The sequence below is a fragment of the Bos indicus x Bos taurus genome, unplaced genomic scaffold (assembly GCF_003369695.1).
Source record: "Bos indicus x Bos taurus breed Angus x Brahman F1 hybrid unplaced genomic scaffold, Bos_hybrid_MaternalHap_v2.0 tig00003306_arrow_arrow_obj, whole genome shotgun sequence".
In the NCBI taxonomy this organism is placed as follows: Eukaryota; Metazoa; Chordata; class Mammalia; order Artiodactyla; family Bovidae; genus Bos; species Bos indicus x Bos taurus.
Window position 1 is genome coordinate 36,452 of NW_020867639.1, and position 17,284 is coordinate 53,735.

At 43.6% G+C, this 17,284-nt stretch overlaps 1 long non-coding RNA gene across 1 annotated transcript; it reads left to right on the top strand.

Moving 5' to 3' along the window:
* The first annotated feature begins 1,967 nt into the window (after positions 1-1,967).
* Positions 1,968-2,705, top strand: LOC113888952. Its single transcript, XR_003510130.1, has 2 exons — positions 1,968-2,107; positions 2,288-2,705. It is a non-coding gene; the product is annotated as an uncharacterized LOC113888952 (long non-coding RNA).
* The last annotated feature ends 14,579 nt before the right edge of the window (positions 2,706-17,284 follow it).

Here is a 17,284-nt window from a genome sequence, read left to right on the forward strand (position 1 = left end):
AAACACATCGCATTGGGCAGCTCCTACAGGTCATGATTCCCACATTCTGCCCAGATTTCATCCTTAGTGGGGCCAGGCACCCAACCCAATAGGTCCTGTCTCCTAAGGCTGTCCAAGTGAGGAGACCAGTTCTCAGAGACTGAGGCCCAGAAAGATGGCCACTGCTAGTACGTTGCAGAGACAGGGATGTGGAAGAGGTTCACCGCTCCTCAAGGCCTGAGCCAAGGCTACTGGAGGGCCTTACTGAGGGCTCTGGAGCACTACAGGATGTCGTCCCCAGTCTATTACACTGGGACCTCCAGCTCACCCACTGGCCCAAGGCTGGGTGATCTCCAGGCCCTCCAAAAGAATACCTGAATTTGCCTCTTCTCTCCCTTTCCAGCTGATGACCAGCACACCACCCCTCCTTAAATACTTCCCTAATACTCCCTTCTTGACAGTAACTGTGGGGCAGGGCCCACTGTGATGCTGATCAATAGCTGAGCAGGACAACTAATGGTCACTCATTTACCGTTGGATGCTTGTGAATGGGGCCATTTGAGGCACCAAGCAAGGCTGAACTACACCTGTTACCTCGGAGCAGGTTGGGTTGAAATGAAGTACAACAATGACTAACTGCATAGGGCTGTGCTCACTCGGCTCTGTTACATTGTTAATAGAATAACAATCACTGTGAGGTTAAGGTTTGTCAAAGTAGTTCTCAAGGTGGGCTGGCTTTGACATTCTTGTTGGCTTTGAAATATTAACTATAGTATATGCGGCACATGCAATCATGTGGCAGCTGTTGGAGGGCCATATAGATAAGCACTGCTGACTGGCATGCCTGGGAATACAATGAAAGAATGATGTACAAAAGTTAAACAAGCACGTGAAATCAAAATCTGCGGTGGGAAAGAAGTCAGTCAAAAAGATTAAAGCACACTGGACCCAACATATCCTTATGGAACAATGCAGCATGAGCACAGCCATTAGCAGGTAGCCATTGCTTTGCCGAATTACTCCACATTCTGTTACTAAGCAAGAAGACTTGCCCAGAAATTGGATAGTGCATCCCTCGGCCCTGCCAATAAGCAACCAACTATCAGTGAGATACCTATAGTCATTTCTCCTGCTCAGCTATGGTCAGCTCCACATTGGGCCCTACCTGATGATAACTGTCAATGAAGGATCACTGGGGAAGTGATTCAGTCAAGAGAGAGTGGTGCATTGGTCATCTGACTCTTGCCTTTGAGCACCTTAATTTTTTTTTTTTTAAATCGGGAATATATTTCTGGTAGATGGGGCAAACTGAGTTTCCCTACTCAATATGAGAGTTGAAGTGTCCCCAACAATATTAGTGGAGGAGACATTTATGACTTTCTTGGCTCTGATGTGTACTTTTATGGAGATGGTTTATAGACCTTCAGGCAACAGACTGATGATTCACCAAGTCTTGGGGTCTCTAAAGCTCATTAGAGTAGAAAAAACATCCAACCTGTTCTTAATTATGTTTTTCCATGTTAAGTGCTTGCTCTTAAGTTCCTTAAGCCCCTCAAGAATCCCCACTAGGAAGAGGTTGGTCGAAAGATGAAATGACTAGACGACTCTAAGGAACAGATTTGGAGTGAAAAGAGTTTGGTAGAGGTTCATACAGGGATGGAGGAGTCAGAAGTGTTGAAGGGAGACATATAAGTCAAAGAATAAAGGGCACTGAAGGAAAGTCTGAGGGTCAGGAGAAGAAACACCATGCCCCTGAATCACCACTCCCCAGAATCAGACACACAGAGGTGTCAGGGGTGAGAAAGTTGTATCATGGCCTCCCTCAACACCCACTAACCCATGTTGATGGGCACAGTGGTACATTGTGATGTCTAAGACCCCAAAGCCACCATTGGCTGGGGGAGTGCCTAGCTGACCAATCAGATTGAAGGGTGTGGCTCCTCATTGTCCTGAGAAGGTATATATAGGGAGGTCAGAGGCAGAGATTCTGGGTTAGGCCATGTCATACTATGATCATAAGGTAAACAGTAAGCTTCGGCAGCCAAGAAGAGTTCCAAAGTGGTGTGCTTCAAGGGTGAAAGGACGAAAGAAGACCCTTTGTCCACAGAGATACAGAGGCAGTGTGAAGGTAAGATGATTCCATCTATGCTCCCCACGTTCTCCATTGATGTTGCTGCCAAGACCAATACACTGCCCTTGACTGCCACAAAAGCCCTCATCAGCCCACATCCCTTTTCTTGAAATCTCCCTTGCAAATCAGATGTGATATATTTTCCTCAAAACTAACACCCTTCTCTTGTCTTTCAAGGCACAGAATATGACCATGAGGGTCAGAAAAACACTAAAAGGAAACTTGAGAATGAAAGTCTGATCATATGACACTCAGTCGAAGAAGGTGAAGAAACAAGAAAACCAAACTGTTTTTTCTGTTCCTGTGCATATAAGAAACTGAATCAAAACCTAAAAGTGTACCAAAATATGAGGCTGAATCAGAGAAGGAAGCAGAATCAAAAGAGAAAGTAAGCTCAGCCACCGCAGAATGAAAGACCCAGGAGAAGTGCAAGCTGGGCAGCCAGTAACTGAATAGAAAAGGTCAGACTGTTTAGAATTGTGTCTCCAGAGGTCTGCTTTCTTAGAAATGGCCAACCAGGAAAAGACTGACCTCCACACTAACATAGTAAAATGATGGATGCTATTAAAATATACATCAAATTGTGAAAAGATTATATTGTGTGTGTGTGAATTTTTTGATGCGAAGCGATGGAAGGAAGCATAGAGGTGGGCACCTGAGTGGGGAGGGATATGGGGTCCCAAGAGCTGAGGGAACAGACCCTCAGGTCCCCAGTTAGCCAGAGATTAAATGTTATAACTGGGTCAGGAGTCTGCACTGAAGGTGAATAACCCTGCTTAACAATTGATCTCAGCGGCAAGGTGTAGTGGTGTGGTGTTACTGCCATTGTTTGGCGTGTGGAGTGACATTAGGGTCTAGATTGCCAGAACCCAGATGGGAAGAGGGCTTTACATGGGGATGGTGAATGTCATACTTCCCCTGAGTGAGGCAGGCAGAAATCACCTCCTGGCCACTTACGTCATAATGGGCTTTATTGCATCACTGACCTATGCTGTCAGCTAAAGGTGCTCAGGAGGCACAAAATGCGGATACAAATAAAACCCACAATTAGCACTCCCAAAGATTAAAATAATGTTTGGAGGGATCATATCAAATATCAATTAGGCCATTGTTTTCCTAAGAAATTTGTGGGAGCAGTGTGTTCCCAAGGGCAGGGAAGTGGAGGTGGCCCAATCCTGGTGCAGATGACTAACAGGATCACGACACACAGATAATTTTTGTTGGCTGGGGGGCACCATGCAGTTTGTGGGATCTTAGTTCCCTGACCAGGGATTGACCCGGTTCCTCTTCTAGTGAAAACATGGAGTCCTAACCACTGGACAGCCAGAGAAGTCAGGACAGAGACTTTTGATAAAAGTATTAATATAAGACTGGGTAAAAGCTGGTCTTATACTTATAACCATCCTTTAGTATTTCTAAATAACTACAGTCGTAAAACATTATTCCCCAATAAACTCTTTTGTGAGTCCAAGTTCTACAAGTTTTCGTGCTTTAAAAAGAAGAGTTTCAAATATTTAATTTGGTGTTAACTTTAGTTTTGAAGTGTTTGAATAGTTTCAAGGAGTACTCAATCAAATATGGAGATATATAAGGCAGAGTCTCTACCAGAGGAATCACGTGTGTTTTCAAAAAGCATTTTAGAAACAATTAAAACAGAGTTTCACCATCTACATCAAAAGAGTTGAGTTCAGATTTTAAGTCAATGCTACGGTATCTTTTATCTGGACTGCAGCTCCCTAGTTAAATATTTCTGGCACTTTAACTCCTGAGAGACACAGTTGATGTTTCAAAGTCAGTCACTGAATGTGATTTAAAATCATTAAGAGTGAAGGAGACCCTGGGTTTGTTGTCTTTTCAAAGGAAGTGTGAGAACTATCAACCCTGCCTGTGAAAATTAGTCAGGTAAGTAGCTTCAAGGATGATATGGACAGAGAGCCCTGATAGGTGGGTGCTGTGATTGCAGATCTGTATATATTATCACCATTTAACACTATCACATTTTAATGCTCTGTTTTAGGACTGACTGAAATACTTGCTGTTAGGGAAAGGTAAAAGATTTCTAGGCCTGAAGAGCTGAAAGTGAAAGTTGATCAGTCGTGTCCGAAGGTTGGTGACCCATGGACTATGCAGTCCTTGGAATTCTCCAGGCCAGAATACTGGAGTGGGTAGCCTTTCCTTACTCTAGGGATGTTCCCATCCCAGGGATGAAGCCCAGGCATCCCACATTGAAAGTGGATTCTTCACCAGCTGAGCCACCAGGGAAGCCAAAGAATGCTAGAGTGGGTAGCTTATCCCTTCTCCAGAAGAGCTTCCCTACCCAGGAATTGAACTGATGTCTACAGCTTTGCAGGCAGAATCTTCCCCAAAAGAGCTATCAGGAAAATCCTGAGGTGGACAAAAAGTGGAGGTTAGAGGGCCTTGTTTCCCTAAAGTAGCGCTATTATATATTTTAATATCCGTGGATATAGTGCCAACTTGCAGAAAGAATTCAAGATTCATAGAGTTTAAAAAACATCCAAAAACTCTTAGGGTTAAAAGAGAAAAATATAAACACTAAGTCATGAGTTGAGAAGGGGTATATCCATTTAGATCAACAACAATAAATCAATATCAGACGCCTGTAGCTCTCCTGGAAAAGGACAGTATATTGTGATTCAAACATGACAAGTCCTATTGCAAAAGCTGTGTTGTATAGGGGTGTGGGGTTTGCTCTTTAGCACTCACAAAGAGTAGTAGATACTCATTATACTTTCACTTATACAGGTTCGCTATGAATAGATTTCAACTGATCCCTCTAGCTGTGTCCATAACATCCTCTATTGACTGATACAATGATTTCCCTAAGACCTTCTACATCCTCTATGCCTGTGTCCATCCTATCTTCTGTGACTCAGAAACTAGCAACCATCTGATGCCAGCCTAATGGTCACCACCCAAGGAAATGTTCTTAATTATTCTCTTGTGTATTAATATTTTCACGTTCTCTAATCACTTGCAGTTCATTACATGCATTTTGTAGGATAGATTTTTGAGTATGTATCTTATCAGAAATGCATGCCAGAGAGGTAAATGGATTAGAAATCAGCAGTGTGGGGATATAAAATATTATCAGAAGTTGGATTATCTAAGACTGTAAGGGAGAGAATCTCTCTCTTCTGCCAAGTATGTCCAAGCATCTGTTTGAAAATATAGTAAAACACATAAACTACAGAGTGGATCAAAAGTCAAAGGAACTTAAATGAGAAGCTAATTTTATCAGTAGTCAAGAGGAACTCCATGTCTTTGTATTAAGACTACCCATTGGAATGACAACAAATGCAAAAGCCAAAGCAGTGCCCACGGACTCATGATGAGTGCACAATACTGCTGGCCCAGAGGCTTCTCTTGATGGGCAGAGGTCAAGAGCAAGTCTATGTGCCTAGGGTCAGAATGCATCTGCCCAGGATCACATTTACGTATCAGCGGGAATCAAGTGGGAGTCCCCAAACTTTACATGCTCCTGGCCAAGTCCCTCACTCCAGTGTCTTTCCGAAAGGCTTGTCACTCATTACTGCCTTGAGATGATCATGATTAAGTTTCACCTCACCATCTCTTCAATTAACTGCTGTGGGCAACTGGAAATCTAAATGCAAAAGATTGAAATAGGAACCTAACCTTATACCACATAAAAAACTAAACTCAGAATTGATTAATGATTTAAATGCAAGATCTGAAACTATAAATCAACTAGAAGAAAACATCCTGGAGAAGTTGTAATCATTGGTCTTAGAAGTGACTTTATGTATGTGACACCGAAAGCGTAGGCTACCAAAGCAAAAATAGAAAAGTAGGACGACTTCAAACGATTAAATGCCTCCCCCAAAGAACATGAAAAACACATCTACATAGAAGCCAAGCTGATGGTTACCAAATGGCAAGTTGGGGTGGGGGGGATGAATTGGGAGTTGGGTATTAACATATATAGAGACACCACTAGATATAAAATAGATAACCAACAAGGACCTACTACAAAACCACAGGCAACTCTGCTAGAAATTCTGTAACAACAGAAATGGAAAAAGAATTTGTAAAGAAATAGCTATATGTATGTGTGCCTGTGCAATCTCAGTTGATTCAGATGTGCCATACTCTTTGTGACCCTATGCACTGTAGCCTGCTAGGCTTCTCTGTCCAAGAGATTCTCGAGGCAAGAATACTGGAGAGGGTTGTCATGTCCCTCTGAGCATATCTTCCCAACCCAGGGTTTGAACCCAAATCTCCATCATTGCAGGGTGATTCTTTAACAACTGAGCCAATGGGGAAATCCAAATACTTGTATATGTAAAGCTGAATCACTTTACTAGACAGCTGAAACACAACATGGTAAATCAAATATACTCGAATGAAAAAATATAAAAAGAATCCCTAAACATGTAGAACAAATAGCTCAAAAAACTAATTGGAAAATGCAGAAAGCTTCCCAAACTTACCCTCACAGGAAGAACCACAGGGAAGAGGGTATGAAGGGCAAAGGTTGATTCAAGTCCTGAGGTGTGCCCATGGGAGAGGACTCAGAATATAAGGGAGATTACACGGTTGGAGATATGCCCCGGGTGTGAGTGGTTCAAGCCATATATTGGACACACGAGTCCTGGGGTCTGACACAGGGAAGACAAATACCCTTAGATGGTTGGAGGGCTATGTGGACAAACAGGAGGTCTGTGGGAAGCCTGCACTGCCCCCTCCAGGAGCATGTGCTCAGGGGCTTGCTCCCAAGCCACAATGAGGACAGATGGAGACCACATTTGTAGATGTCTGTTTTCCCAAAAACTGCCCATACTTACACACGCCCTGCTTACTCTGTGTGGACGATCCTCACTGGAGCAGGGGCTGCCATGACCCGGCAGACAGCTGGGATATTGGAAACATAGGTGCATCTGGGCCAGGGCGGCATGTGGTTGGCAGAGCCGGGGTCATGCTCATGGAGGGCACTTACATAGGCAGCGTATCAGGAGAAGTCCTGATCTCTAATGGAGGCCAGACTGCCACAGCAGATGACCCAGTATGTGCCCAGAGTCCATGAGGGCCTCACCTGCCCATTAGCACCCCTCTTCAACAGGGCAAGGATAACAGAAGCTGGGAGAAGTGTTCAACTGTGAGAGACCAAGAGGTTTCAGACCAGAAGGTGTGTTTAAGCAGGGCAGGAGATGCTACTGATGGTGATGGCACAGATGGCACGTTGAAGGTAGCCTGGATCTCTGTAAGCAGCCAGCCTGCAGATTTGCTCCTTTTGTTATTTTTCTAACCAGAACATGCTCCTCTTGTCCCTCTGTGGTAGGGTTGTAGTGTTGGGAGATGGGAGCACACATAATTGAGGCAACACAGCCAGATCTGGCCTGACATTCAGGGCATTGCTCTAGAAATTTGGGATATCACCCTGCCCACAATAGGACAGTGAAAGCCACTGAGGAAAAGGAAGTCTCTGCCTCACATCTGGCTTCAGACCTGGTACCAATGAACTTCCCAGCCATAGGTGCTGGCACACCCTAAGGAAAGATGTGACTTGTGGTCCATCAAATCCAGCCCCACCCCCACCCCCAGCCCCTGCTGACTATGGTACAGACTGTACAAGGATGCTCCCCCACAAGATCACCCCTTCAAGACCATAATAGATAATTGATGCACTTAAATTCAGAGAGGCAGAGACAAATGGGAAGACAGAAGGACTGGTCTCCACTGAAAGACTGAGAGGAAGTCAGTTCAGTTTTTCAGTCATGTCTGATTCTTTGCGACACCATGAACCGCAGCACACCAGGCCTCCCTGTCCATCACCAACTCGCGGAGTCCACCCAAACCCATGTCCATTGAGTTGGTGATGCCATCTCACCATCTCTTCCTCAGTTGTCCCCTTTTCTTGCTCTCAATTTTATCCACTAAAGGGTCTTTACCAATGAGTCAGCTCTTCGCATCAGGTGGCCAAAATATTGGAGTTTCAGTTTCAACATCAGTCTTCACAATGAACACTCAGAATTGATATCCTTTAGGATGGACTGGTTGGATCTCCTTGCAGTCCAAGGGACTCTCAAGAGTCTGCTCCAACACCACAGTTCAAAAGCATCAATTCTTTGGTGCTCAGCTTTTTTATAGTCCAAATCTCAATCCATACCTGACCCCTGGAAAAACCATAGCCTTGACTAGACAGATCTTTGTTTCCAAAGTAATGTCTCTGCTATTTTTTTATTTTTAATATAAATTTATTTTAATGGGAGGTTAATTACTTTACATATGGTATTGGTTTTGACATACATCAACATGAACCTGCCACAGGTGTACATGTGTTCCCCATCCTGTAGCCCCCTCCCACCTCCCTCCCTGTACCATCCCTCTGGGTCATCCCAGTCCACCAGCCCCACGCATCATGTATCATGAATCGAACCTGGACTGGCGATTCATTTCATATATGATACTATATGTGTTTCAATGCCATTCTCCCAAATCACCCCACCCTTTCCCACAGAGTCTACTTTTTAATATGTTGTCGAGGTTTGTCAAAATTCTACTTCCAAGGAATAAGCTCCCTTTAATTTGATGGCTGCAGTCACCATTTGCAGTGATTTTGGAGCCCAGAAAAATAAACTCAGCCACTGTTTCCACTGTTTCCCCATCTACTTCCCATGAAGTGATGGGACAAGATGCCATGATCTTCGCTTTCTGAATGTTGAGCTTTAAGCCAACTTTTTCACTCTCTTCTTTCACTTTCATCAAGAGGCTCTTTAGTTCTTCTTCACTCTCTGCCATAATGGAGGTGTCATCTGCATATCTGAACTTATTGATATTTCTCCCGGCAATCTTGAAACCAGCTTGTGCTTCCTCCAGCACACCGTTTCTCATGATGCACTCTGCATATAAATTACATAAGCAGAGTGACAATATACAGCCTTGATGTACTCTTTTTCCTATTTGGAACCAGTCTGTTGTTCCATGTCCAGTTCTAACTGTTGCTTCCTGACCTGCATAGAAGTTTCTAAAGAGGCACATCAGATGGTCTGGTTTTCCCATCTCTTCAGAATTTTCCATAGTTTACTGTGATCCTCACAGTCAAAGGCTTTGGCATAGTCAATAAAGTAGAAATAGATATTTTTATGGAACTCTCTTGCTTTTTCCATGATCCAGCAGATGTTGGCAATTTGATCTCTGATTCCTTTGCCTTTCTATAACCAGCTTGAACATCTGTAAGTTCACGATTCACATATTGCTGAAGCCTGCTTTGGAGAATGTTAAGAATTACTTTACTGGCATGTGAGATGAGTGCAATTGTGCAGTAGTTTGAGCATTCTTTGGCGTTGCCTTTCTTGGGGATGGGAGTGAAAACTGACCTTTTCCAATCCAGTGCTGACTGCTGAGTTTTAAATTTAGCTGGCATATTGAGTGCACCACTTTCATTGCATCATCTTTCAGGATTTGAAATAGCTCAACTGGAATTCCATCACCTCCACTAGCCTTGTTGGAAGTGATGCTTTCTAAGGCCCACTTGACTTCACATTCCTGGATGTCTGGCCCTAAATGTGTGATCACATCATCATGATTATCTGTGTCATGAAGGTTTTTCTTGTACAGTTCTTCTGTGTATTCTTACCACCTCTTCTTAAATCTTCTTCTTCTGTTAGGTCCATACCATTTCTGTCCTTTATCGAGCCCATCTTTGCATGAAATGTTCCCTTGGTATCTCGAATTTTCTTGAAGTGATGTCTAGTCTTTGCCATTCCATTGTTTTCCTCTATTTCTTTGCATTGATCACTGAAGAAGGCTTTCTAATCTCTTCTTGCTATTCTTTGGAACTCTGCATTCAGATGCTTATATCTTTCTTTTCCTCCTTTGCTTATAGCTTCTCTTCTTTTCACAACTATTTGTAAGGCCTCCCCAGACAGCCCTTTTGCTTTTTGGCATTTCTTTTGCATGAGGATCTGTTTCCTGTACAATGTCACGAACCTCTGTCCATAGTTCATCAGGCACTCTATCTGTCAAGTCTAGTCCCTTATATCTATTTCTCACTTCCAGTGTACAATCATAAGTGATTACATTTACATCATACCTGAATGATCTAGTGGTTTCCCCTACTGTCTTCTATTTAAATCTGAATTTGGCAATAAGGAGCTCATGATCTGAGCCACAGTCAGCTCCCAGTCTTGTTTTGCTGACTGTATTTAGCTTCTCCATCTTTGGCTGCAAATGATATAATCAATCTGATTTCAGTGTTGACCATATGGTGATGTCCATGTGTAGAGTCTTTTCTTGTGTTATTGGAAGAGGTTGTTTGTATGACCAGTGTGTTTTCTTTGCAAAACTCTATTGGTCTTTGCCCTACTTCATTCCATACTCCAGAGCCAAATTTTCCTGTTACTCCAGGTGTTTCTTGACATCCTACTTTTGCTTTCCAGTCCACTATAACATAAAGGACATGTTTTTTGGGTTTTGGTTCTAAAAGATCTTGTCGGTCGTCATAGAACCGGTCAACTTCAGCTTCTACATCGTTACTTTTTGGGGCATAGACCTGGATTACTGTGATATTGAATGGTTTCCCTTTGAAACGAACAGAGATCATTCAACAGTTTTTGAGATTCCATCCAGCTACTGCATTTTGGACTCTTTTATTGATCATGATGGCTACTCAATTTCTTCTGAGGGATTCGTACCCGCTGTAGTAGATAGAATGATCATCTGAGTTAAATTCACCCATTCCAGTCCATTTTAGTTCACTGATTCCTCAAATGTTGACGTTCACTCTTGCCATCTTCTGTTTGACCACTTCCCTTTCGTCTTGATTCATGGACGTAACATTCCAGGTTCCTAAGCTATATTGCTCTTTATAGCATTGGATCTTTCTTCTGTCACCAGTCACATCCACAACTGGGTATTGTTTTTGGTTTGGCTCAATTCATTCATTCTTTCTGGAGTTATTTCTCCACCAATCTCCAGTAGCATATTGGGCACTTCCTGACCTGGGGAGTTCCTCTTTCAGTATCCTATCGTTTTGCCTTTTCATACTGTTCATGTGTATCTCAAGGCAAGAATACTGAAATGGCATGGTCCTTAAATTCTCCAGTGGACCACATTCTGTCAGACTGCTCCTCTATGACCCACCCAACTTGGGAGGCCCCACAGGGCCTGGCTTAGTTTCATTGAGTTAGAAATGGCTGTGGTTCTAATGTGATTCGATTGACTAGATTTCTGTGATTATGGTTTCTGTGTGTCTGCCCTCTGATGCCGTTTTGCAACACGTACCATCTTACATGGGTTTCTCTTACCTTGGACGTGGTATCTCTTCACGGCTGCTCCAGCAAAGTGCAGCCACTGCTCCTTACTTTGGACGAGGTATATCTTCTCACTGCCACCACTGCTAACCTTGAACTTGAAGTAAATCCTCTAGTCCTTCCTGTGCCCATTCAGCCAACACTCCATGGACGTGTGGTATCAGTCCTGATATTCACCAGAAAGACTGACACTGAAGCTGCAACTCCAGTGCTTTGTCTACCTGATGCAAAGAACTGTCTCACTGGAAAAAATCCTGATGCTAGGAAGGAATGAAGGCCAAGGAGAAGGGGATGAGAGTGGATAATATGGATGGATGGCATCGGGGATTCAATGGACTTGAGTTTCAGCAAGCTCTGGGAGTTGGTGATGGACAAGGAATCCTGGTGTGCTGCAGTCCATGGGGTTGCACACAGTCGGACACAACTGAATAATGAAATGAACTGATTGCAATAGGGAGAATGCTTTGAACACAAGTTCTTAACGTGTCTCAAAATGGAAGAGAAAAAGATATTTCGTTAACATGGAAGATAAGGAGGGCGCGCAGCAACCACGTGTGTGTGTGTAAGTTTGTGTAAGTTTGTGTATGTGTGCATGTGTGTGTGTGTGTGTGTGTGAGATGAGGAAAGAGGTGGGGATGGATCAACAGACAGCATGATGGAGCAGTTTGACAAGAAGAGTTTCTTTCTGTAGTGAGCTGATTGTTAGAATGAGCTGCTAAAGGAGTCAGAAATGTCTGACTCTTAGGGCTTGCTCAAGCCTGGGGGAAAGCTGAAGTTCAGAGGGGAGAAGCATGATTAAAGTTTAGCCAGCCTAGTCAGTGGGTATGTTATGGATGACTCTGAGCATTTGGCCAGTCTCTGCTGTTGTTTAAGATAGGCCAAGTCAGGCCTTCGACAGTATGGTTGTTATCAAAATTGCAAATCCATGTGCTTGAGGTAGAATGAGGCCCATCAAAACTAAATGTTAGAATGTGGAACAGGGAAAGGTTTATTACAGATTCCACAAGGATGTCGGTGGCTCTTGCCCTAAGAACTCAAAGTTACTAACGTTTTCAGTTAAGTACATTTAAAAGCAAATGTCAGAGAGAGTTGTGGTAAGTTGTTACAGATTTCTTGGTGTCACATCCTTTGTGCTAAAAGTTAGGTCTTGATCAGGTAATAATGTGCCTATATATCTCTACCAGATGAATGTTATTTTCTGTCATTCTTGCCCTGTCAAGAGAGGTCAAAGTCTCAAGGCACAACTTTCACCTTGAAATGTCCCATTCTGGATAAGCAGAAACAGATCTCATTTGGCATCTCCATCAGGGCCAGGTTCCCACATTCTGCCCAGCTCTCATCTTTGATGGAGCCAGGCACACAATACAAAACGTCCTGTCTCCTCAGGCTGTCTAAGTGAGGAGACCAGTTCTCAGAGACTCAGGCCCGGGAGATGCCACTGTTAGTAGACTGCAGAGACACGGATGGGGGAGAGGTTCACCGCTCCTCAAGGCCTGGGCCAAGGCTACTGGTGGGCCTTAGTGAGAGCTCTGGGGCTCTACAGGATGTCATCCCCAGTCTATTCCCAGGGACCTTCAGCTCACCACCTTGTCCAAGGCTGGGTGATCTCCAGGCCCTCCAAAAGACTGCCTGTATCTGCCTCCTCTCTCACTTTCTAGATGATGACCACCACACCATCCTTCCTTAATCACTTCCCAATACTATCTTCTTGACAGTAACTGGGGGCAGGGCCCACTGTGGTGCTGATCAATAGCTGAGCAGGACAACGAATGGTCACTCATTGACAGTTGCTGCTTGTGAATGGGGCCATGTGAGGCACTAAGCAAGGCTGAGTTACACCTGTTGCCTAGGAACAGGGTGGGTTGAAATGAAGCACATCAATGGTTAACTGCATAGAGCTGTGCTCATGCTGCTCTGTTACATTGTGAATAGAATATGAATCACTGTAACGTTAAAGTTTGTCAAAGTAGTTCTACACGTGGGCTGGCTTTGACATTCTTTTTGGCCTTGAAATATTAGCTATAATATATGTGGCACTTGCAATCATGTGGTAGCTGTTGGAGGGCCGTATAGATAAGCACTGCTGACTGGCATGCCTGGGAATACAATGAAAAGAATGATGTACAAAAGTTAAACAAGCATGTGAAATAAAAATCTGAGGTAGGAAAGCAGTCAGTCAAAAGGATTAAAGCGCACTGGACCCAAATATCCTTATGGAACAGAGCAGCATGAGCACAGCCATTAGCAGGTAGCCATTGCTTTGCCATATCCTGTTACTAAGCTATAGGTCTTGCCCAGCAATTGGACAGTGAATCACTAGGTCTTGCCAATAAGCAACCAACTATCTGTGAGATACCCACTGGTACTTCTCTTGCTCAACTATTTTTCAGCTCCATTTGGGCCCTACCTGATGATAACTGTCAATGAGGGACCACTGGGAAGTGATTCAGTAAGGGACAGTGGTGGATTGTCATCTGACTCTTGCCTTTGGGTACCTTACTTTTTTTTTTTTTTTTAAATCGGGAATGTATTCCTGTTAGATGGGGCAATTTGAGTTTCCCTACTCAATATGAGAGTTGAAGTGTTCCCAACAATATTAGTGGAGGAGACATTTATGATTTTCTTGGCTCCGATGTGTAATTTTATGGAGATGGTGTATAGACTTTGGGGCAACAGACTGAGGATTCACCAAGTCTTGGGGTCTCTAAAGCTCACTGGAGTAGCAAAAACATCCAACCTGTTCTTATTTATCTTTTTCCATGTTAAGTGCTTGCTCTTAAGTTCCTTAAGCCCCTCAAGAACTGCTACTAGGAAGAAGGTGGTTGAAAATGAAATGACTAGACGACTCTGAGGAACAGATTTGGAGTGAAAGATTTTTGCTAGAGGTTCATACAGGCATGGAGGAGGCACGGGTGTTGAAGGGGGACATATAAGTCAAAGAATAAAGGGCACTGAAGGAAAGTCTGAGGGTCATGAGAAGAAACACCATGCCCCTGAATCACCACTCCCCAGAATCAGACACACAGAGGTGTCAGGGGTGAGAAAGTTGTATCATGGCCTCCTCAGCACACACTAACCCATGTTGATGGGCACAGTGGTACATTGTGATGTCTAAGACCCCAAAGCCAGCATTGGCTAGGGGAGTTCCTAGCTGACCAATGAGATTGAAGTCTGTGGCCCCCTCATTGTCCTGAGAAGGTATATATAGGGAGGTCAGAGGCAGAGACTCTGGGTTAGGCCATGTCATGCTCTCATCATAAGGTAACCAGGAAGCCACGGCAGCCAAGAAGAGTTCCAATGTGGTGAGCTTCAAGGGTGAAAGGACGAAAGAAGACCCTTTGTCAACAGAGATACAGAGGCAATGTGAAGGTAAGATGATTCCATCTATGCTCCCCTTGTTCTTCATTGACTTTGCTTCTCAAGAACTCTACACTGCCCTTGCCTGGCACAAAAGCCCTCTTCAGCCCACATCCCTTTTCATGAAATTTCCCTTCCAACTCAGATGTAATACACTTTCCTCAAAACTAATACCCTTCTCTTGTCTTTTAAGGCATGGAATATGACCATGAAGGTCAGAAGACCTCTAAAAGTAGCCTTGAGCAAGAAAATCCGATCATATGCCATGCAGTCGAAGAAGGTGAAGAAAACTAGAAAACCAAACTGTTTTTTCTGTTCTTGTGCACGTAAGAATCTGAATCACAGCCAAAAAGGCTACCAAAATATGAGGCAGAGTCAAAGAAGGAGACAGAATCAAAAGAGAACATAAGCTCAGCCACCCCAGAATGACAGGCCGTGGAGAAGTACAAGCTGGGCAGCCAGTAACTGAATAGAAAAGGTCAGACAGTTTAGAATTGCATCTCCATAGGTCTGCTTTCTTAGAAATGGGCAACCAGGAAAAGACTGACTCTCACACTAACATAGTAAACTTATGGCTGCAATTAAAATACACATCAAATGGTGAAAAGATGATATTTGTGTGTGTGTGAATTTTCTGATGGGAAGGGAGGGAAGGAAGCAAAGAGTTTGGCACCTGAGAGGGGAGGGATGTGGGGTCCCAAGACCTGAGGGAACAGACCCTCAGGTCCCCAGTTAGCAAGAGAATAGAGGTCTCGACTGGGTCTGGATCTGCACTGAAGGTGAATAGCCCTGCTTTATAATTGATCTCAGCAGCAAGGAGTAGTGGTGCGGTGTTACTGCCATTGATTGGGGTATGGAGTGACATTAGGGTCTAGATTGCCAGAACCCAGATGGAAAGAGGGCTTCACATGGGGATGGTGAATGTCATACTTCCCCTGAGTGAGGCAGGCAGAAATCACCTCCTGGCCACCTACATCATAACGGGCTTTGTTGCATCACTGACCTATGCTGTCAGCTAAAGGTGCTCAGGAGGCACAAAATGCGGATACAAATAAAACCCACAATTAGCACTCCCAAAGATTAAAATAAGGTTGGAGGGATTAGACCAAATATCAATTAGGCCACTGTTATCCTAAGATATTTGTGGGAGCAGTGTGTTCCCAAGGGCAGGGAAGTGGAGGTGGCCCAATCCTGGTGCAGATGACTAACAGGATAATGACACACAGATAATGGTTTTGGGTGTGGGGCACCATGCAGTTTGTGGGATCTTAGTTCCCTGACCAGGGATTGAACCAGTTCCCATTCTAGTGAAAGCATGGAGTCCTAACCACTGGACAGCCAGAGCAGGCATGACAGAGACTTTTGATAAAAGTATTAATATAAGTCTGTGTAAAAGCTGGTCTTATATTTATCACCATTCTCTAGTATTTATAAATAACTACAGTCGTAAAACATTCTTTCCCAATAAGCTCTTTTGTTAGTGCATGTTCTACAAGTTTTAGTGGTTTAAAAAGAAAAGTGCTAAATATTTAATTTGGTGTTAACTTTAGTTTTGAAGTGTTTGAATAGTTTCAATGAGTAGTCAATCAAATATGGACATATATAAGGCAGAGTCTCTACCAGAGGAATCCCGTGTGTTATCAGAAAGCATTTTAGAAACAATTAAAACAGAGTTTCACTATCAGCATCAAAAGAGTTGAGTTCAGATTTTAAGTCAATGCTACGGTATCTATTATCTGGACTGAAGCTCCCTAGTTAATACTTTCTGGAACTTTAACTCCTGAGAGACACAGATGATGTTTCAAAGTCAGACACTGAATGTGATTTAAAATCATTAAGAGTGAAGGAGACCCTGGGTTTGTTGTCTTTTCAAAGGAAGTGGGAGAACTATCAACACTGCCAGTGAAAAGTAGTCAGGTAAGTAGCTTCAAGGATGATATGGACAGAGTGCCCTGATAGGTGGGTGCTGTGATTGCAGATCTGTATATATTATCACCATTTAACACTATCACATTTAATGCTCTGTTGTAGGACTGACTGAAATACTTGCTGTTAGGGAAAGGTAAAAGATTTCTAGGCCTGAAGAGCTGAAAGTGAAAGTTCCTTAGTCCTGTCCAAAGGTTGGTGACCCCATGAACTATGCAGTCCTTGGAATTCTCCAGGCCAGAATACTGGAGTGGATAGCCTTTCCTAACTCCAGAGGATCCTCCCATCCCAGGGATGAAGCCCAGGCATCCCACATTGAAGGTGGATTCTTCACCAGCTGAGCCACCAGGGAAGCCAAAGAATGCTAGAGTGGGTAGCTTATCCCTTCTCCAGCAGAGCTTCCTTACCCAGCAATTGAACTGATGTCTACAGATTTGCAGGCAGAATCTTCCCCAACTGAGCTATCAGGAAAGTCCTGAGGTGGACAAAAAGTGGAGTTTAGACGGCCTTGTTTCCCTAAAGTAGCGTTGTTATATATTTTAATATCTGTGGATATACTGCCACCTTGCAGAAAGAATTGAGGATGCATAGAGTTTAAAAC